The sequence below is a fragment of the Parus major genome, chromosome 1 (assembly GCF_001522545.3).
Source record: "Parus major isolate Abel chromosome 1, Parus_major1.1, whole genome shotgun sequence".
Taxonomy (NCBI): domain Eukaryota; kingdom Metazoa; phylum Chordata; class Aves; order Passeriformes; family Paridae; genus Parus; species Parus major.
In genome coordinates this window covers 106,387,004-106,410,104 of record NC_031768.1, presented here as the reverse complement: position 1 = coordinate 106,410,104, position 23,101 = coordinate 106,387,004, and the positions used below count along the sequence as shown (strand labels likewise).

Below are 23,101 nucleotides of genomic sequence, written 5' to 3'. Positions count from 1 at the left end.
CTTGGCAGTACTGCTTGGCATACTGTTGGCAGGATGGCTTCCTGCATGTATTGGAGAGGATAAACTTTCCACCAAGCTACAGAAGGAGGAACATTTTGCTTCCTCCTGTAAAGCAGTTCTTGGAGAGATGGCAAGTCCCTGCACAGTGGTGTGGTACCCAGAGAGAACTGTCACACAGAGGCAAATGATCCTGTGTTAATAAGGCTAGAACAGAGAGGTGCCTCTTTGGGGCTCATCAAAACCTGCTAGCTGTAGGACACTCAAAGTGGGAAGAATCAGATGTACTGAAAGCCAGACATTAAAGGGATACATTTAGAAGGAGATTTATATTCAGAAATAAAGAATATGGGATGCTGTAGGCTCCTCAGGTTCAAAGGAGGGCGTCTCGGAGGAGTTCTGCTACAGTAAGATGTGGGCAGAGCCCTGTCACTCAGAAAGACTGCAATGAAGAGATTAGGCAGAGGCAAGGTCCAGCAACTGCTCTGATCCCACGGGAGACAGTGCTACTGGATATAAAGGCATTGCTGTCTGCCACTCAGTGAATGCTAAGAAAAATTTCTGGGAATATTTTGTCAAACTGGTAGAAGAACATGCTCAGTAATTTAATGTTCCTTTTGGGTTTTGATAATCATAGCCTTACAGGAAAATCACTCAAAATGACATTTGAATAGCTATGTCAAAATATCTAGCAGTGGCAGTGTGCTAAGTATCCACAGGTAAAGGGAATATCATGCAAGTTCAGTTGAAACAAGACAGAGGCACTCAATTTTCCAGCTATGAATTCTAGTCCCAGATTATCATGGTTCCTATGTTCAATTCAAATTCTCTCCCAAAAGAAATAGGTGCTGACTTGTTTAGAACAGGAATGTATATTTAAAAGTAAAATCTTCCTTCATTTCCCATGTTTTTACTTCATTAGACCTTGTTTTAACCATGAAGAAACCCAGTTTTTGTTGATACAGCAGCAAGGTATGTCATTCTGCCAGCAAAGACACAATTTCAATGAGTGCTATGGTAATTAATATGTACATGAAAAAGGAGACATTCCATCCACCTTTAATGTGCTATTCTTAGCACCAGAAGCACTTCCAAGCCCGTGATAGGAGAAGGAGATTTAACCTTACCCTGTCAAACTTAAGAGACAGATCACAAGTGCTACAAGAGGGGGAATTCCAAGTCATCTCAATTATGTGGTACCACATGAAATAATTATATTTAGTTACCCTTCAAAATGATATGTTCTTGAGGGGTAACTTTTATGTACTGCTCCTCTAAGCATGGCTAAACTCTGAGTGTGCTGCTTTTGATTTTTAAATAGCTCACACAGCTATAACCCCTGTGTGTTATCTCTAATGATGAATGACAGTATTAAATTCACAAGCAGATATCACATTCTTGAAAGATTTTTTTTTCCCCTTCACTATCCTGGTTTACAATGTAAGACAAAAGAAATTAAAGGCTTTGTTGAATCTTCTCTAAAACAGCAGAAAGTTATCAGAGATTTTATATTTTTTGCTAACAGAGATAATACACAATGCAAAAGACATTTTTTAAAAGAAAAGAATAAAACTAATCAAACCTCTTTCAGTTAATATGCAAAGCACTGTTTAAAATATATTAACCTTAAAGGCATAATGTAACTGATTTAAACTCAGAGAAAGACTTGTTTTCATGGTTCTGAGTATTGAATAGGTTGTAAAATTAATTTAATTTAGTACAGAAACACAACAGAACCCACTTCAGATCCTCAGTATTGAAAAAAGTCTTGATGTTTATGAAAAATTGAACCCTGATATAAAAATGAAATCATGTGAACAAGCAGGACAGACACCAAAAGCTGAAATATTTCAGTTTATTCTAAAAATGAAAAAAACAGGGCAAGACATTTGACTGTTTTAAGTTAAATTTGCAAAACATTTCTAGATTTAAGAAAAACAGGCACAAGAGGTGATAGTTTGCTTTTTTTTTATTTTTCATTATTAGGAATATCTAAACTTCATGGAATAGAAAGGAAATTAAAAAACCAGGAAACGTGGCATCTATTTTTCTGTTGCTGGCAATTGGTTCTTGTTTTTACACTTAAGAATAACCAAGCCTTCCTTCTGCAGAAAAGGAATAGCTCCTTGCGCAACTCCTTGCAAAACCAGGGTAATATTTTGATGACACTTGCATCTCATATTTCACAGTGCTGTTCCTTCATCACCATGCAATGACATCGTGGAGAAACCATCATGCCTATCTCATCCATCGATATGCTGTTTAATTTTCTTCCACGTAACTTTGAATTTCTTAGGGATGTCAATGTCATATGACTTACTGTAAAAAAAAAGGGAAAAAAATCAACATTAAATCCAAAAAGAACTAGACATGAGAGAGGGAGAAGATAAACATGCTAGCACATAAATCAAGAAAACAGACCTAATGCAAAAAGTATTACTCTGGGATATTACAAATTTAATAAAGGCAGTATTTATTAAAAGAGAGCTAGCATGAAAATTCCTAAAACACTAAAAGAATTCTACTGAAGAAGTCAGCTGAAAAGCTTTATTTTGAGCAATATAATACAACTCAGATACAGAGCTCTTCACATGTTTTCATGTAAATCTTATTCAGAGCTGCAAGTAACCCAGCAACTTGAACATAAACCTGAAAAAAATCCTAGTATTAATCACTAGTAGTAGTGCTAGAATGATTTCATCCTACCAGAGTACATCTTTTTGACAAGCACAGAGGCAAGACTGGAAACAAGTCCATCCATTCAAAAATCCAAAGAATGTGTATGATATTTTACAATGCTAAGAAAATAATAAGACATAAACAGTTGATCTTGCTTTTTACTCACTTTTAGGGTGTCTAATACATGTCCTCATTCATCAGCCCTTTTAAATATTAGGTATTTCAGATGATTTAAGTCAGATTGATAATGACAGTGAGTGTCTTTTAATGCTATGTCTGGAATAACAATTTGATTGTACAGGAGGTTATGTTCCTTGAGACTCATTGGTTCCTTAATGACAGCAAAGTAGTCACAGTTCACAGAAATTACATGTATGTACAAAAATCAATCCAGTGAAGATGTGAGACTATTTTGAAATGACAATTAAAAGAAAAGGAAATAGAACACAGATGTAAGAAGATAAATATTTGGCACTGTGTAACATAAATGACACAAAGAAAATCTTGGTGGATACAGCTAAATTATGTGTTTTTCACTTAGAGACTCAAGTAATTTAAAGTAAAAGAGGCTAAAACATCCTATGCAAGATGACACAGTTAATACTTGTCCTTAAGAACTGCAGAGGAAGGTTTTATGTTCAGAGGACGATGGTCCAGATTTAGAGAATGACTCAGCTCCCTTTGTAAGTGCTCCTTGTAAGTGCATGTGTTGAAGCAGATGACAACACAGGAGTTGCTGAGGAGACAGCTGAAGGAGGTCAAGAAGCAACAGATAATTCATGAATTTTAGGAGTAATTTGGTATTTTAACTGTGTGCAGCTGAAACAGCAAAGCAGGAAACAGAACAAATAATTCTAACAGTGTGGACAATTATCTTATGAATGAAGAAACCTCTTTATTTGCACAAGTTAATTCCTTAACCATAGATAATAAAAGAACCAGATAATGACAACCAGAAAAGTGTCAGGAGAGGATCAGTGTGTTTATGAGACTAAGCTTTAATAAGGGTAAAACGTGGAAGACTTTTGAAAGTATTCCTACTATATATGGTACTATTCTTACTAGAGAGTACTATTATGGCTACTACTTCACTACTATAAACCTGACTGACCAAAGGCAGTGAACTGTATCACTGATTAAAAAAAAAGTTTAATTTATAGAAGGTTGGTATTAAAGCAAAAATATATATCTATAAAAGAATATAAATATAATAATGTATATAAAATCATAATATATTGTATATAATATATAACAATATATTATGATATATCTATAATAAGATATATAACAACCTATAATAATAGAAACCTGTAATGATATTTTTGCCTGGAACACTGTGTTATGAGTTTCTGTGATAGCACAAAGTAAATGGAAGGTGGGTTCCAGAGGCTCCAAGTAACTACAGCTCCATGTGTTCTCATTTATCCCACCACAATTATTCATATTTCAAATTCTTTGAGAAAAAATAGGTGGATTAAAAGAAGACATAAAAATATTTGTAATTTTTACCAAGACATAGCTTTTTGAATGCTTAAGTATTTCTACAGTGTATTTATCAACAGCTGGCTAATGTAAAACTACTGCACAATGAGCTGATTTGCTCATGGCCACAAAAACCATAGATACAAGGTTTTTCATAAGATCTGTTGGGATTTAAACATAAATTTGGTAAATACTACAAAAGCAAAATAAATTGGAGGATGTCTGGCTTAAGGCTTTTATATTCTGTATTAACAAACTACTGAATTGCTGACAGGCTGTAAAACAGGCCTTTGAACAGTATAAGCATTCATGATGTCTTCCATTTATAGATGCTTTTCTTGAGAAGCTCAATGACATATCTGAACTTAACAATGCAATGACCTCCAGTTTTATACAGCTCTGCTGACTGTGCACTTCAGCAAAACTACTGTGATTTTGAAAAATCAGCCTGTCTCTAACCTGTCTCCTGGATTCTCCACTATGGAATTACAGTTTTATATTGCTTAAACTACTGATTTTTGTAAAGTAAATGGCTGAGTGATAGACGAATAAAATTGCAGAGGATGGTAGAAATCTGAGAGCCAAGGAGTAAATATACTGTGCAATATTCAAACTAGCTGGGAATAGGTAAGAGGGAAGAAGATGTTGTAAAGTTTGAAAATAAAAGCAAACTTACCCAAAGCTGAGGAATTAGAATCCCCCAAGGCAAACATCACTTTTTCTTGTGAAGGCCTTGGGGCTGATGACTTATAAAACAAGTCCCACCTCTTGTCTGCATCAGGAAAACTGCCAAGCTCAGGACTTAGAGGCACACTGGAAAGGTGACCAGAACATCAGAGAAGTGAGGCTTTTCTGAATTAATCATAAAAATTATACTGTTAGAATATTTACTGGGCTAACAGTAAATTCTTATCAGTGTTGTATACGGTGCAGCAAAGAAGATTTTCAGTGTAACAAACCAGTGGACAATATGGTCAAACCTGTCTATGAATCTTTCTTGTTGGGCTGCTGAACAGCCAACTCTGAAAAAACCGTAGTAGGAGGAAACCTACAGTCATCATAGAAGACTGGAAATGAATGCAGCAGGTGTGCAGTCCTGTTTTCTGGCCATTATCTCATTTACTATAAAATCAAAAAATATTGGGCAAAACAGGTGCTTCAGGATCACTAGCAATCCAAACAAAACAGAGAAACAGTAGTTACATCAATTTATGATCTGGCCGTGACTCACTCCAGCCAAACCTTGCCATGGTAAGTGGCAGGTTTTGTTAGGGACAGGGAAACTTTGTTGAAAATCTGAGAGAAAGAGGAGAAACCAGATGGCAGTCAGAGCAAGCTGATGACAAGTGGATGCTGAATGGAAGTACCAAGTCTGCTTATACTTGCTTTAAAAGCCTCTGGTCATAGTCCTGTGTGACCAGAGATCTCTGTCCCTGTCCCTTTCTCATGACCCAGCTGAGTACAGACTGTTTTTATTATGGCTTTACTTGTAAAGGACAAAATAAGGTAGACTGATATAGGAATCAAGGAAGGAGAAAAACAAATCCAACCTCTTACTACACATGTCCACTCTGCTCCTAGAAATACCTGTCATCCTCTCCTTTTGCAGAAGAAATGGCTGGGCTGAGGGAATGGCTCATTCAGCTGGGACTAAGCCTTGGAGATACAGATTGCTGCAAACCAGCTGTTCCTGCAGTAGCAGCTGCCTGCCCTGAGCATATGTGTAACACTGTACCAGCTTGAAAAAGAGGCACAGAATTTGAAAGACTGTATCATCTTTCAAATGGGGGATGGATCACAAGCCAAAAGCAAGCAGAGATTATATATTAGGACCAGAAAAAGCTGTCAGTCTCTGTTGGAAGTTTTTGTGGCAAGAGACAGGCAAACCTTGAATTATGACCAGGGTGTATTTTAAGACTGTAGTGGATGTCCTGGACACAGAAATGTGTTTAGTTTCAGGGTCTGTGAGCTGGTAACCCATATGAGGGAAGAAGTCATCTAGTGGACACTAAATAATAGCAAGCAAGAAAAACAAACAAAAAGTCCATCAGAGTGCATGACAGAGTGCTATAAAACCTGCTCTTTTTTTTGTCAGCATTCACTCTCATATATTCTTCTCTGGTAAAAGTGACAAAAGGGGGATGACAAAGTGAAAAAAGGCACAAAAGTAGTCCATGCACATATAATATGGTAGGAAATAGTGTAGTAAAGAAATAGACAGACCTAGAACAAACACACATGGAAACAACACAAGAAAAGTCGGGAAGTGACCCTGGAACTAACAGATCACTAACTGAAGACTGACATAAAGAAAAAGGCAGCTAATTGCTAATGCCCCACCTTTGCAGACACCAAGGTGAACTTTCCCACCTGGGGATGGCCCACACTCCTGGTGGAACTACGGGACAAGCGGAAAAGGAAGAGCCAGGATGCGGCCTGAGAAGATAACATAATGCAGAAAGAAACAAAGAAACTGCATATTCAAGCAGGAGAAATCAGAACTGCTGTGAGCAGGGTGATTGCTGATGTGTGATGATGTCCTGCTGCAGGGGCTGATGGTACAAGCATGAGGAAACCTGCACCGAGTGGCTGCTTAAGCTAAAATGAGATTGGGCACCAATAGGAACTGTTTTTTGAGTAGGATTGTGTAATGGAATACAACATCCAGAGAGAGAATTTTGAGAGAGAAACAGAAGGCTCAGAGACATCTGAAAGGCAGGGTGTTTGAAACTGAGGAAAACTGACAGAGAGCCATCAGCACTTAAACTATTCTAATGGAACTGGGACTGCATTGACTTGAAAAACCAAAATTTATACATATAATACATGATTGCAACTAATATATTACCAGTGAAGGTTGCTATTTGAATTAAAATATAAATTTTAGCTGTTTGTTTCAAAAAAAAACCTGTTATCTAAAAAAATTATCTAATAATACAAAGTAAATTTTCGTACTAAGTAGTAATGAAGTAATTGTTTTATTAGCATGTACTTCAACATAAGATATTCAGGAAACAGAAATGCAGTTAATAATGCTGTATATACTCAGAAACTCGTACTGAAGGAGGTGCTGGGTAACTAAGGTAACTATTAATTATATTTGTTCCTTTTATTTCCCACAGATAACACAGTTTAAGCAATCCCTTCCATAAGTACTCATACTGGAAGCTGCGTGTCACTTAGTTTTCTTCACTGCATAATTTTGTTCAGCTGCATACATACAGAAAAACTGAAAGGCATACCACTTTTCTTTTAATGCCATGGCTGATTTTAAAAAAGAGCATGATATAAACCTTTCTAATAACAGAAAAAGGATCCAACCTAAAGGATTTATCTCTTAGTGAGAAATAAACCTATGTGAAGACAGATTAGTTCTTCCTAATCTGTGAATATTGATGTTGCCCAAAAAATGTCTGTGTATATATCTGTCTTGGATGAAGATTTCTATGTTTGGAGGAATTTAGAGTTTTGAGTGTTCTAAGAAGAAAAGGCGAATTACCAAGGCATACAAAATATCCTATAGAAAATTGTATTGCATACAATACAATCACCTATGGCAATGGATTGCACACCTCTTAAGTGTAGCTCTGTATCACTGGGATTGTGAAGGCTGCACCTTCAGTTATTGTACTGGGGATATTCTAAGACAAAAAAATACATAATTATGTTCTCAGAACCTTTTGTGTCCTAAAGCATTTTCTGTATAACAAGTATGCATTGCATATATGTATATATAAATGCATTATTAATGAGGGTGTTCGGTTTTGTTTTGTTTTTTTCCCCAAATTTATCCAATATTTTGCAAAATGAAAATTCATTGGACTAACAACAAGTTCTTAGTTCCATATTTTGTGTTTTCTTCCAATTACAGCAAAATTTTGAGTGTAGCACTAAGGATCTGGTCCCTGCCCCATTCTTCTGTTCATTCAACACACTGTTGGATGTGCCTGAGAATCAGTTCAGTCAAATGCCACTAAAAAGTAAACCAGAATTAATACTGACAAGATCTAAAAGACTGTCTGTGGAAAGCATTTTGGACTTCCAAAAGTTCTGCATTTCACACACAGTTTGCACCAGATACATCTGCTTTTCCTGCAGTGAACTCCAGATAGACTTGAATTCATGAATACAAGTGAGGTACTATTCTGCTTTTTGAAAACTAAAATAGTTCTATACATACTAATGAATTTGTATTGACAGAGCTGTCAGAGCATTAGCAGTATGCATCTCCTTCTTTCTTCTCACCTCACTTGACCTCCCGAAGGATTACAAGTGTTACCCTCTGAACGATTATCTGGCAACCTCACTTTCTTTTCTGAGTAAAAGGCCAGGCAGCCTAAATGTCTGTAGTGTTTCAGGGAGGGAAGTGGGACTGTGCAACCAAGAAACACCCAAAGTAAGATCATTCCTCAGGGTTTTAGGAAAGACCTGACAAAGCAAAAGTCAAGCAGCAGCAAGAAAGCAAAATTGCTGCTGATGCTGTAGGGTTTCATTCTCAGTTCTAAGAGTACTGGCTATAAGGAATACAATATTTGACAAGTGTTAATAAATTGCTTGTTTAATAGTAATATATTTTTACAGGAACTGCTGCAATAATAGGAAGAATGTTTCTCTGGGACAATTATCCCAGAGAGCTCAAGCTACTTATTTTCTAAGTGTTAGATATAAACACACATTGGTAAAACAGAGGTGGCAGCTATGAAGAATTGTGGCATGGCATTAAGGAGAGAGTCCAGAATGTTTTATATTCTTCTTGCAATGCACACACATATACAAACACCAGGAAATTGCAGTAAGTTGTAGAAAGTTGTGACTATTGGCAGTAATTACTTTTGAGAAATATAGAAAGCATACAAATGACAGAGTATCTACAACATCCAAAAATATTACAAAATTCTGAAGGTTTTATTTGTGTTTTGCATCTGTGAACTGTTTCACAAATTCTTACTTGACTTTTTAGTAAGACTCATAGACATTTTCACAACAAATATTGTTCTACATCTGTGGATGTTTTAAAATTGGTATTGTACTTTGAAGTGTCTTGATTAATGCATAAACAACTTTGAAAGATATTTACATTTTTTTATATTCTGTTGTAGAAGGTAAGGACACCAAAGCATAATCACACTGCAATATTTTAAAAGCAAGAAGCAGTCATTATTTAGGACTTTCAGGTTGTTGGAATGTGTTTTTACTTTGCTCTGAATGGTAAGTGAAAATGGCTTTCCCATCAATTGTGCTTACTGGAATCTTACAACTCTGAAACTGGATTTTCAGTGTTTCAGATGGTGTATTTGGTTTGATCTTTGAAGATGTGTTGTTGCTCCCATATCAGGGCAAAGGTGATACCATAAAATATAGTATCAATACCATACATTTCTTATAAACCCCAAACTTAAAAAAAGCTCTAAACTAAAAGATATATAGCAACAGATACTTGGAATGTTTGCTGCAATTTTTCAATGATACATGCTTTGTTCTTCATATGCAATCTAACACTTGAATCCTTGCTGTAGTACAGTTTTAATTATGGAACAGTGACGTGATGTTTGGCAGCAGCTGTGCAACACTGACCATTTCCTTTCTCCTATGTGTCTCACCTTGGCAAATCCAAAGATAGGGATAAGTGTCATGGGATCACAGAATAGCTTGTGTTGAAAGAGACCTTTAAAGGTCACTTACTACAATCACCCTGCAATGAGCTACAGCTCCATGCCCAGTGTCTGACCTCTCTCCTCTCTGGGAAAACTAGCAAGATAAATTATTATTTAATTAATTATTAATTAATTACCAGATAATTATTTTTAAAGGGGGGCATTTGCTTTGTGTCTGGATGACAACTGTGCAGCTAATTTCCTATGGATCCTTGAACAAGTAACATGGGGAAGTTTGGCTAGCCAAATAAGCTAATTTTCCTTCAAACTTTCAACTCTACTTTGCATTAGGCACTGAATGTGAAAAGAACAGTCCAAAAGTGCAAAGTTGCAATGGGTGCCTTAACATGCTCAGGTGTCTGAAATGTCAATAAAGGATAGGGGACCCTTCAAGAATCCATTTTTCTGGAATACTGAGGTGCAAATACTTTTGAACAGCTGTCTGTCTACAGCAACAGCTTTTCTTGATAGTTTGCATTATGAGATCCAGTATAGGCACAAGTCACAGGTTGTCAGCTCTTGCTCATGGACTCCCTCTCATCTTTAAGTCATGGGCAGGTGCAATGGCAATGAAAATACATCTCCCTACATGCAAGCAAGCACAGTGGGACAATACCATACCTAGCTGTAAAAAGACTCCAGGAAAAGGAGTTGGGAGAAGTTTTGCCCAGACTAAAATGATAGCAACTCTTCAAGTATTGAACTGAACCATATAAAGGATGTGCCTTGTGACTTGTGACTTTGAGAGATCAGCAACTCTTAAATGTTATCAACACAGAGTTAAAAAAATATCCTGCTGCCTTTGGTACCTGCCCTCTCTTCTCAGACAGGTTAAACTGTGGGATTGGGCAGTCTCTGTATTAGCTGCAGAGCAGAAGCCTGCACCCCAAAGACAACTGAGACAGGCCTGCTCTAAGCCACTTGGTTTAGAATAACCTGGACCGCAGGAATTTGTTCTGTAAGAGCCACTCAAGGCCAGAGACCTCACAGATCCATTCTGGCTGAAATATGAAAAGAAACTATTGATGAGGGAGAATCTGAACCAGTGCCTTAATGAAGAAAAAGGTTTTTTTCACAACTTTGTTCCTATAGTTTATCATCTCTGTCATTGTTTGCAAAGTAAGTGCAATATATTAGTGAATCAAAATGGAGGTGCTCCATGACAGGAGTAGCCTTTTTTCTCTTCACAATTTAGCTTTGTTTGAATTTTGCATATTAGAAAAAATCTAAACAGAATTTATAAATTTAACTATACATTTACTGCTCAGCACTACTCTGCAAAATTTTAAAGTATACATAACTTAAGCATGAACATCCTTTGAAAAACTACTTTGGAATAATTTATATACTCCAGCCTCACTGGTAACTGGGTGCCAGACACATGCCTTAGACACCACTCTTATATGATCCACTGCTGTCCCCATAAAAGAGCAGTTATTCCCAACAGTCCTACTCTTTCTGTTTCTACTGGCAGCAGCTGGCAGCTTTGTTTCCATCCCTGACAAATGCACAAAGACACATTCAGCTGTTGGGACAATATTCATTGTCTGAACTGCCGGTTTTGCCTCCAGGTAGAGAATTAAATGGCAGTGTCCTGAGAGCTGACCTCGGCTCGTGGTAGGAACACCAGGATCATGGTGTAATCAATGATTAAAATAACATGTGCTTAAGTATCTTGGAGTTACCTGTGACAAAGCAGGCAGATAAAATCATGCCCAAGTTGTAAAATGAAAGTAGTAGATACAAACAGTATGCTTATTCATATCCTGGTTCACAGAGTGTTAAATATATCACTGGGGCTTTGTCTGTTATAAGGACAGCAGCTATCTGCAGAATTTAACTTCCTGAAGTTCAAGGTTGCTTGTATATGAGGCTGGATGCTGTGTCATTTCTATTTAAAATGAATGTTATGAATCTCTCCAGGGAGGTGCAAGTCACAGCTACATTCCTACACAAATTACTAATGCTCATTTATAGAGGTCTTTCTTGTGTTTATGCTGAAAAGCTAATAATAATGCTGTGAACTTGCTTGGGCTTCCTGACAATGAAAAAACCCAAAAAATCTGTGCTAAAACTGAAGCTCCTGTTTCCAATGGACATGCATTGAGAGGCTGCAGGAATTGCTCTCCCACCTCCATTTCAAACAGCAGGTGCCCTGTCCAGTACCAAACACCTGGAATCCCCAAAGCAGCAGCACATGTAACTTGCAACTATTGTAAAAAAACCCCAATTTCCTGGCTCTTGATAATAAGCTGGAAATTCTCTTCTCCTTTTAATTGACCAAGCTAGTTAAGTGTGAGAGTGAGGGTGGGTGCCCCATTTGCAGAAGAACATAATACAATGCACACAGTATGAGGAAAGAAGCAAAAAGAAGATGGTAGGAATTGTTCAACATTGATTTAGCACAGGCACTGAAAGCGCTGCCACAGAGAAAGTTTTGAGAAACCCAGCTAATTTTAAAACAAATTTTCAGTCTCCAGTGACTGAAGAAATTGTGGCCACAGTGAAAAAAAGAAATCTTGATCTATCATAGCAGGATATGAGAACTAGTTCTGCTACAGCATAGATGCTGCTTCTTTCAATAACCAAACCAAAACTCCTTGGGCATCCTGTTAGGATAACTGGTCTTGCAAACAGTGTGACTGCTGTCCTACAGTTTGAGGACAGAATATTTGTTGCACTCTATAAGGAGAAAAAGAACAAAGGTACTTGGACTTTTTCCTGTGTAGTTAGACACTGCTACAGGAAGGAAATACAGTGTAGTTAAGTGTACATGCACTGTTGATGAAACAAACAATTTCACTGTAGCCAGTTTTGGGAGAAGTAATAAATGAAGTGTTAGTGTTCATCACACACCGTGCTGTTAGTCATCGGGCAGACAGGAAAGAGAAACAGCACTTACATTCAGAGGAAGCCAAGATAGGGGGGGATGAGTCTCAAACTGAGAACAACAATTTTGGAGATGGTTGTGGGAAAGAGTTAAAGGTATCTAGAAGCTGAAAAGTTTATAAACTGTGTCTGAAAAGCATTCAAAAGAGGCCTCTAAATAAACTTTCTCACCACATATCAAAACAAAGCAAAATTGCTGGACCTTAAATAAAAGTGCTCAGTGCTGGCCTAGAGGCATGGTCAGGCTGGTGATTAGTTGCCTTGGATATTTGGTGGCCTATCCAAAAACGAGACATGTTGATATTAGGTCAAAATCTTCCACAGCAACCTACCTGTGGTAGTCAGCATTTCAAGCTGCACTAGGATCAGATGAACTAATCTTACCGCGTTTGGAATTTGTGTCTGATAAAGCAACATTTTGCTGTACATAAACGGTGTTTATGAGAATTCACGGATGTCCCCAGAGTCTTGTTTTGCTGAGCTGTCTGTGAGCAGGCCAGCACCCTATCAAACAGTCGAGAAATTTATTCCAGCACTCACGATGATGCCAAATCTGCTTTGGGGGGTGTTGATGTTGGCTGGGGAGTGCGGTGGGCTTTATGTGTGTGGGAACACAGAGTTCACCCGGCAGCTGACACGCTGAAAAAGACATCAAAGAGCCACTAAGAAAACAAACTGAGGGACCGCCGAGCCCCGGCAGGCAGACATCCCCCTCCGGCCGGGCGGGTCGGCTCCCGCAGATGCTTGCTTTTTTTTTGTCGCGAGTTTTTTTATTTCCTCTGCTGTCACCCCACGTCGTTCGGAGACCGCCGCTTCTCTCTCACCGCCCGCGGCCCCTTCCCGCTTCGCAGTGAGCCGGGGCTGCCGCACCGAGCCCATCGCCGCGGGGAGGCCAGGCCGGGCCGGGCGGTGTCCCCTCCCCCGCGCCGCTCTCCCCTCCCCTCGGCCGGGGCGGCTCCGCTTCCCTTCCGGCGGAGGCGCCGCCGCGGGCGGAGCCGCGGCCGGGGCTCGGCGAGGCCTCCCGGGCCGGGGCGCTGCAGGGAGGCCTCGCCCGCGGACCTCCCCGCCGGCCTGGTGGGGCCGGGCCGTCCCGTCCGGACCCGGCACCCCCCGGGCTCTGCGGCGCTCGGGCGGCAGCGCTGCGCCCGCGGGCCCTGCGGGGGCGGCCGGGCCGCTGGGGCACAGCCGGGGACAGCTTGCGAGAATCACGGAGTCACAGCAGGGCTCTGGGGGCGCTCGGGCGGGCGGTGTCCCCTCCCCCGCGCCGCTCTCCCCTCCCCTCGGCCGGGGCGGCTCCGCTTCCCTTCCGGCGGAGGCGCCGCCGCGGGCGGAGCCGCGGCCGGGGCTCGGCGAGGCCTCCCGGGCCGGGGCGCTGCAGGGGGGTTGGGGTTGGAAGGGACTTTAAAGATCATCTGGTTCCAGCCGTCCTGCCGTGGGCAGGGGCAGCCTCCACTTGTTCAGGTTGCTTGGAGCTGCATCCTGCCTGGCTTTGAACACGTTTAGGGATGGGACAACCACAACTTCACTGGCTACCCTGTTCCAGTGCCTCACCGCCCTTGCAATAAAGAATTTTATCCCAGTATCTGCTCTAAACCTACTTCTAGCATAAACCTGTTTCCCCTTGAGCCGTCACTACATGTAAATAGTCTAGCCCCATCTTTCCTGTAAGTTCCCTTCAGGTACTGTAAGCCTGCCATTAGGTCACCCCTAAGCCTTCTCTTTCACTGGCGGCACAATCCCAGTTCTCTCAGCCTTTCCTCATAGGAGAAATGCTTCATCAGCTTGGTGGCCTCCTCTGGACTCGTTCCAAAAGGTCAGTGCCCTTCCTGTGCTGGGGATCTCAGAGATGGATGCAGTCGGCACGTGAGGGTGATGCACTGAGCTAGTGTCGCTAACAAATGTGTTTAGCTGCAATAATCTGTCAATAAACTGCTCTTGAATCTCGTCTTTCTGGAGAATTTTCCTGCAGGCGCTTGTTTTGAGGTGTCCCTGAACCGCCAGCTCAGCTGTTTGGCAGACCTGCAACGCACGAAGTAGCAGAGTGTGCATTAGGTTGGTGCCAGGTTGCCGATCTGAGCATCCCTTTTTTTGTGCCTCTCGCTGGGAACTGACACCAGCCCTCTGTCCAGGGCTAGTAGCAGCCTGGGCAAGAGGAGGCCTGCATCCTGCAGAGCCAGGCTGCTGGGCTGGAAAAGCTGCTGAGACCTCACCCGCCGATTGAACACAGCCATTAGGAGCTTTGATGTTGCACATTTATGTTGTGTTTCACTAGTGGTCCTCTGGCAATCAAAGTAATTGTTGTACTGACCAATGCCCTGTGTCCCAGAAGTCTGGAAAAATGTCTGTATGTGAGGGATAAAGGGAATATGTTTTTTTTTTTTATTTTTTTTTTTCTGTTCCTATGTTCTATATGGCTTAACATTACCAAATGTCCTGTTAAGTTCTGGTATTGTATAGTGGTAAATCTAGATCTTGTAAAATAAGATTAAGGATTGAGTAAACTATTAGGCTGACTTGCAGAGCATTTTCTCAAACTAATCTCTTAATGACAGAACAACTGAGAGTTTTATACAGTGGTTCCTGACAAGCTTCTGGCCATGCAAGCAGTGCTGTAAAACACCTGATTTTCTCAGTGGGGAGCCAGGGTGTAGGAACTAACAAACAGGCAGGATCTGTCTCTTAATAAAAGTAGTCATTGAAACATTTGGGCTTCCTGAATGTGCCTGCCATCAAAACAGTTATATTGTGGATAGTGTGTTTGTATTTCTGAGGCTAGTATGACTGTACTGAGTGCAGTGAGTTTGCAAAACTTCTGTGTACTTCTCAAGTTTGTATATCTGGAGCACAGAGCTTCAGATGGTTCTGTCTCTATCTTGAGACTTTCTGGCTTCTGAGCCTCCAGCTGGTCACTTGCCTTAAAATTACTGTGGAAACATGTATCCTGTTAATTAATTTAAAAGAATAAAAGAAAACTTTTGTGGGAGTCTGTGATAAACTGGATGATTTATTCTAAATTCAAAGAAGCAGCACATCCTGTGGATGGTAGCGAGTGCCAGGGAGGGGAAGCTGTAAGCACAGAAAAATGCCTGTTAGTGTCTGCATGCAGTGCTCATCGCAGTTTCTATGAATTGTGATTCAGTCTGCATTTAATGGCTTCGGGTGTGTTTTATCAAGAGTGCCCAGGAGAAAGGAGTTTTGCAGCCTAATTTATGTTTGTGTGAAGAATCAGTTCTTTAGGGCCTTCAGTATATGGGATTTGTTTACTTTATTGTCCAGTTCTTTTTCTGGGGAGGTGGTGAACAGTCCTGCACAATTGTGTGCCCTGTGTCAGAAATCCTAAGCAGTGTGGAACTGTGTGATCTTTGTTTCAGGCTGAAGGATTCTGATGCATTTCAGTGACAGTTGGATGACCCATCACTGTGCTATAGGACTTGTTAAATAACTCAATGGATTTGATTTCCCACAGCATAAGTGATGCAGGAAAAGGCTGTGATGAAGCTGCTGGGAATATGTGCTGTTAAGCAAAACTGTGTGTTGATTGTTTGTCAGCTGCTTGCCATAGCCTCATCATAGGTAGGACAGGAGGACTATATTAGCAAAAAATTTAGTTTTGTAGAGTAGGAAAACTGAGAAGTGATGCTACTCAACTGCTGAGCTAGTGACAGTCTGTTCATTATTCCTTCTGTTACTGTTGACTGTCTTCCTCTGACTTTGCTCTGGATACCCCTGTCCAGTGACATTTTTTTTCTACTTGAATGGACAACAAAAGCACATGTGGTCTCTCATTTCAGAAGGTCAGGTTTTTCCTGATAAAGAGGATGGGAGCAGATTTGGTGCCTGGCACTCTGTAGAACTAGAAATATTTTACTTGTGAAACTTTGGGAAAAAAAGAAGTGAAAGAGGCTTGATCAAATACAATGTACATGGGTGCATTTCCTGTAGTGGTCTGAATCTCTTTGTTGAGTTTGCAATGACATTGATCTTACTTAATATTAAACTAGATCATCATGGAGTGATGGAAATTTGATCATTTATAGTAATCACACTGTGTATTGTGTAAAGAAATAAAGATTTGGGCTTTTGACAGAGGATTAAGGATGCTTGAAAAAAAAAAAGCTTTTGAAACAGTTGTTCATGGAGATACTTACATTATGCCTAGTGCAGTAAGGTATGAAATAGTCCTCCCTTTATCTTGCTCAGTATAAGGTTTTTTTTGTAGAAGTGACTGGGAATTAAAGGACTTGGAGCCTAATCTTGGCAGTGACATCAGCAAATTGCTGAGTTGCCCTTTGGGCTTGAGTCTATCTGCTCTCTTATCTATGGCACTGTATTAGCATGGCCAGGTGATTGTTAGTAGGGAACTTTTAGCTGTGTATCCATGACTGTCAGAGGCTGCACAGGTGACTTGGTTATTCTCACACTCAAAGACTGACCATTTCTGGTGTTGGATTGTTGGTGTTTGATTGGCTCAGGACCTTGTTGGGTTGGGTCTCCAATGTATTTCCTCAGCCTCTCCAAGAAATTGCGGAAATCTCTTTTTTAATATGTAACTTAACTTGATGCAACCTTGTTTCTTCTGCTCTGTTTCCCTTGGAGTGCAGCCTGGCTCATTCTTGTCTTTAGGTGCTCACAGCTACCTGTCCCTGTAGATAGCTTAAAACTGTCAGTAGATATGAGCAGCCCACGCCTCCTCAAGTTAGTTTTTGCACTACTGTTCTGAGGAAACCCATTTCTCAGGCCCTACCTGTGTGCCATAGGTAGTTGTCCCAGGGTGACTTTATGATGTTTGTATCCTCAATCATCTGTTCTGTTTATGCTGGATATTAAGTTCTGCTCATTTAAGACTGGTTCTGAGAGTGAAGCAGGGAGAAAAGAAGCGCACAGTTTGTTTGCAGAAACTGCACTCTCTCCTCTGTATTCCTGCTCTGGACTGTGTTGTCTGCAGCATAGACAGACAGTGGGACAGACCTCTCCTTTGCTTTTTCGTTAGTTTTTTTTTAAGCTAGCTGAGGCAGAGAAGTTCCCTGAACTGTGGCTTTTCTTTTTCTTGGAACTGATCTGCCTTGCTCTGGACTGAAAGCCCAGAAAAACATGGGGAGCTCACACCTGTGGCCCACCAGGGCCCAGAATGTGTCACTTTCCAGTGCAGGAATGACTGATAGACTAAGAGACACCCCACGACAAGGACTTTCTGAATTTGCCATCTCTTCAGAACAAGAGGTTCCAGTGTTTAATATTGTTAATTTTTTATTCTTGTGAATGCTTTGCTTGTTAAATAAATAAAACTTTTCTCAAAGGAAATATTTTCTCGGCCAGCTGGGGCAGAGCCTCTTGAATCCACTTTCTAGAGAGATCCCTTTGGAAGTTGCCTCCCAAATTTGCCCTAAACCAGTACAGTAGTAGATGGCAGACCAGGAAGAAAAAGCTGTCTTCTGGAGAGGTTCAAGTGTGTTCTTGCTCATTTATGCCTTGAGCAAGTGCATGCCTCTCTTACTGTGGTCCAGATCTGCCTCTCCTGCCCTGTGCTGTGCTCCTTGACCCGCAGGATGGTGTCCAGGTCTGCACAGCAGCATAGCTGATACTGAGGTCTTTGTGCATTCTTTTGTTTTAACTTTCTCTCTCGAAGGGAGTAGTTTGCTGAGGGACAGACAGGCTTTAGTCACATCAGACTGGATTCTGCAGTGTAATATGATTATCCTGATTCACCTTGAGAATTGCCAGACCCATGATGAAATGAATTGTGATGTTGCCTCAAGTTCTGAAAATTTTCCTTTTGCTTTCAAGGACTGTCTCCTTTAACCTCTTGCAAAGTTTATCTTTGTACTTTAGACAACTGACTGTTTTCCCTCTCTTTCATAAAGCCTTGAGAAATGCTGAATGAGTGCTTTTATAGGAACAAAGGGTTTCTCTGAAGAAGTAATACCTAAAATGTGATGGTAGGACCTAGTAATGCCCTAAGCATGGAGGATGGACTGACATAGTTAAGTGAGTGACTAGGATGAAGAAAGGCTTCTGGTCACATTCCCTTTTCAATACTTTGTCATGCCTGGGCATGTTGCAAATGGCATTCATGGGGAAGACAGAAATCTGTAGTTTTTTTTTCTTTTGATGAATGCCTAAATTTGGTCCTGAGTCAAGGAAGGAGTATCTTCTTTGGGATGAAGGGAAATCAGTGTCTATATAATGAACTGCTTAGCTTTGAACCAAATATATATTATTCAGATCTCTAAACAAGAATTTACTTAAAACAACAAATGAAAAAATATCCTCAAGTGATAATGTTTGTGTAGGGTATTGCTGTGCTACATTGTTTGACCATCTGTAATATGTTTTCCCACAAGTATTTTGTTAAGTCTCAAGTGTTATTTAGACAAAAGACTTTGTATAATTTAGTATGTATTCTTAGTCTTTTACCTCTTAGAGCATAATTGGTTCAATTAAAACCATTAATGCCTGTGGTGTAATTGCATTTTATGGAATTACATACTGGTGTTAGGAAGTACTGCCTATTAGAATTTTCTACTATAACGATGTGCATGGCTTATTATATTTTACCAGACCATTCACTGCCTCTGTGACCTATTGATTATGTAGTCTTTGGTGAAAGTGTTTTTTGAATAGTTTAATTTATAGCATAAATAAGTAAAATAATACCAGTGCATAACTTCAGTCTTTGTCTTCAAAAAAACATTGTTTTGTTGAGCTAGACAAAATGCTGCTGATAGTGCTTGGCCATTTCAGTGGGTTGAGACAGAGGGGTTCTGTTCCTTCTGAAGTGTTGGCAAGTTGGTCGAGATGGGAGCAAGTACCCCGTGGCTTTTGTAGCGGTATCAGTTACAAAGATACCGTGTCTCATGGCTTATAGCTTTCTTGGAGTGTTCTTAGATCCCTCCATTCTTATGAACGGGAAATACCTGCCATTCTTCCATTTTTCTCTCTCATTTTGTATCTGCTTAATGTCAGTTTAATGCTGCTTTATGGTTCCACCTTTTTAAAATCTTTTTTGAAGATGAACAGTGGTGGGTACCTGACTGAAGTATTGAAAATGAAGAGGTGTTGAGTTGGGTGTGATAGGGCTGAGTAGGAAGGCAGCTGTTGGTGTCTAGCAAGTTTGGGAATGGCAGCTCAATGGTGACTAAGCCAAAATCCTATTTTTAGATGAAGATGGAAAAGGGAGAAGGACTGAAGTATGATCTGTTAATTCTGATCACAGAATTAACACAGCTATTATGTGTCATAAGAAAAACTGATTTTTCATTTTCCATTTTGCCTCACACAGACTGTTGTGTTGAGTGGGGAGAACTAAATGTTCATGAAAAACTATGTCATATATGGCTGTATTTTTGTTGGTTTTGGTGGCATCCCATAAGTTCAGTAGACTTCCGTCGATGCTAGAAGCCTACCAATTTAATGGAATATATCCTTCTGCATTATCCTAGTCTCTAATTCATGTGCATTTGGATGACTAACTGTGACAAGTGTAGTTGACTATCTCACTGATAACCTTAATTTTTAAGAGTGTGAGAAAGTACTTACATAGGCCAATGTAGAATATGTCTCTGGTGTAGTCCTCATCAAAAGATTCAAGCTGAAATTGTGTTAATAGCTGCTAGATTTATAAAAAGGCAGGGAAATATAAGCATGTTGGTACTGTTTTTTGTTAGCAGACCAGTTGCCTCTGTATAAAAATTAAAACTTGGTGTTCTCTGAAGGAATTAGTTGAGGCCCCCTCAGCTCTGTTATGTGGTGTCAGCTTATGTGAGCATGTTGGATTGACTGAGAATTTGCCTGGAATTCTAGAACAATTTATTACGTGACCAGGAATCTGATTATTGTTTCACTGTAATAGTGAGGAAAAGCTTTGTCTTGCTGAATGCTTTATATTCAGGTATTTATGCATGTTTCTTCACGACTTCAAAGCTGTAAAGAAGGCATTCTTATGGAGGACTGTCTTAAATTGACATCCTGTCTCATGAAGATACTTTTCTACCCCTGTTCAATTTCAATATTTATTAAATATATTTATAAGACACTTTTCTTTCAGGCTCCTTGTTACCTTTTATTTACTCCCAGTATCTAATCCTAGCTGTTCCTTCATTTTCTGCCTTTCACAAAAGATAGCTCCTTTTGGCTTGTGCAATGTCAAAGATCTAAAACCTCTCACTCAATGCTTCCGTTTGCTTTGTACTTGCTGAAACTTTGTTTCATACAGTTATTCATCAGGTTAAAAAGAAAATAATGTCTTCAGGCAAAGTGTCTAGTGCAACAAGATCACGTCTTTGTATTTAAAATGTTTAAAACATAAGTTTTCTTCTGGAAAAAGAATATTCAGCAAAAAAAATAGAAGTTTCTACCTAGAATAAGGCTACCACTTCCCCAAGTATCTGACAGTTTGATGTTCTTATAGCACCTCATGTTAAGAAATTGAAGGCCAGTTAGAGATGAGTCCTAACTCATCAACCTAAAGTTGATTCTACAAAGACTACACCTCCAAGATGCTGCTCTTGGAAGCACCTAATTAGTGAATGTTATCCGGGCATTATTTGCAATTAAAATTTAGTATAGGCTCTTGGTAAAATAGATGTCTGAAGACCTGTCAAAGGACCCAGATCAATTAGTTCTTGTATGTGAACATGTTGAAAAAATTGTTCCATGAATCTGGGAAATTCTAAGGTTCAACTTATTTGAACTTATTCTCTCGGTATACTTAACAAAAAAGCCTTACTGACAGTTTTAGTCATTCAGCTGTGATTTCACTGACTGGTATTACTTGCAGGTAGAGGTAGCTGTAATGCTTTCTGTTACACACCCTCCCTTTCTCTTTGATGCTGTTGTTCAGGCATAGGATGCTTTGCTTCCTTTCTATCCTTGGTGTCCTGGTGTGTTGCATTGCCTCTGCTGGTGCTTAGCATGACTGTCCTTGTGCTTAGTGATGGAGAGAGAAAATATTTTCAAAGTGGATCATGAATTTCTGGTAAGGGTGGGCCTGCATTCTCCACGGGAGGAAGGCCACCACTAAAAGGTTATGCCAAGTTCAGAAAAATGTAGCCTATATGTAAGAAAGGAGTGATGCTCAGTCACACGAAATCAACTGAGACGTGTTAGTTTCCATAGTTCATGGAATAGGAAATGTGAGTTTCAGCCCTTATTCCTGAACTGGTGGTGTGTTCATTGAGTGAATTTGTATGTTTCAGATTCTTTGAAGGGAGGTTGGGATCTGGATTCTCCCACTTACAAGTGGTTCAGATATGGCATGCCAAAGGAAGGATCCTTTATGGTAGGAATAGAAATGTAGAGGAATCATGCCAAAGTACATTAGGAGAGTGAGGACTTCAGGCTTATCAGTATTTATTTTTTAATTTCTTCCACTCAAAACCAAACCCTTGACATTTCTGTCAAGAAAAGGCTTCTGGAAGTGTGGATAAGCTGGCATACATAAACAGGCTGCATGGATCCTGAAGGGTGTTTGCTAATCTGTATGATTATAAGATAATTATTTCTGGGCATTGGTTAGGGTGTGATCTTCATTGGTGCTCATCCTTCTCTTCAAGAGGGAGCTCCTAGAGGAGGTTCTTTAGGAGACATTGTCTTGGGACAAAGCAAAAATAAACTTAGTACAGATTACAGATGTACATAGTTTATTACAGTTAGTTTGGGGACTTTTTTAAAATTTTTTTTTTTAATTGAGAAAACAATGTATTAGATGTTGGCTGAACTGTGCCAACAGTTGTGTGGGTCAGATGTCTGTTCTGAGGGCACTCTCTTTTTCCTAATGGGTCCCTGAGAGAGGCAGGCTGCATTAATGTACCTCCAGGTATTCCTGATAGTCACATGTGAATGCATTGTCATCATCAGATCCAAGTGTTTGGTTGTGTAAGCATTTGATAAGATGATTCAGAAGAAAGGCAGGAGGGCCAGGGGGAATTGTCTGAAAGACTCTTATTAAAATCATGCTGAGTTTACTGTGTGTTGTAAATGAAAACATGCTGCACTACTACAACTGTTTGGAAATTGCCCATCTAGAATGTATTCACTGCATGAACATAAGAGTCAGCAGCTCATTTTAGCAGCTTTAGGGGGCATCCTGATTGTACCATACCTGCTATCCCAGTAAAAAAATAAAAGTAAAAAATAATAATAAAAAAAACAATAAATACTGTCTTGTGTGTCAGGCTTAAGCAAGTTAACACTATTATTTGACACCTGTTAATAGTTAACATAATTGTTTGATACCTGTTGTAGGATATATCCCCAGTATAACTGTTCCTGGTTTGATAAGGTTAGGTAAGCTGTAAGCTCATGGATGCTTTCCAGTCTAAGAAAAATAATTCCATTTCTATCATAAAAAGTTATGACTCTTGAATCATTTTCAGCAAGATTTAATTTGAACTGAATAAAAA

The 23,101-nt window shown here is 39.8% G+C and overlaps 2 long non-coding RNA genes across 2 annotated transcripts; one reads left to right on the top strand and one right to left on the bottom strand.

Annotated features, from left to right (window-relative positions):
• Positions 1 to 1,948: 1,948 nt before the first annotated feature.
• LOC107211989 lies at positions 1,949 to 13,364 on the bottom strand. The gene is made up of 3 exons (XR_001524363.3): positions 13,034 to 13,364; positions 4,835 to 4,971; positions 1,949 to 2,316 (listed from the first exon to the last, which is right to left on the bottom strand). It is a non-coding gene; the product is annotated as an uncharacterized LOC107211989 (long non-coding RNA).
• Positions 13,365 to 14,087: 723 nt separating this feature from the next.
• LOC107199814 lies at positions 14,088 to 15,684 on the top strand. Its single transcript, XR_001519313.2, has 2 exons — positions 14,088 to 14,753; positions 14,831 to 15,684. It is a non-coding gene; the product is annotated as an uncharacterized LOC107199814 (long non-coding RNA).
• Positions 15,685 to 23,101: the final 7,417 nt, after the last annotated feature.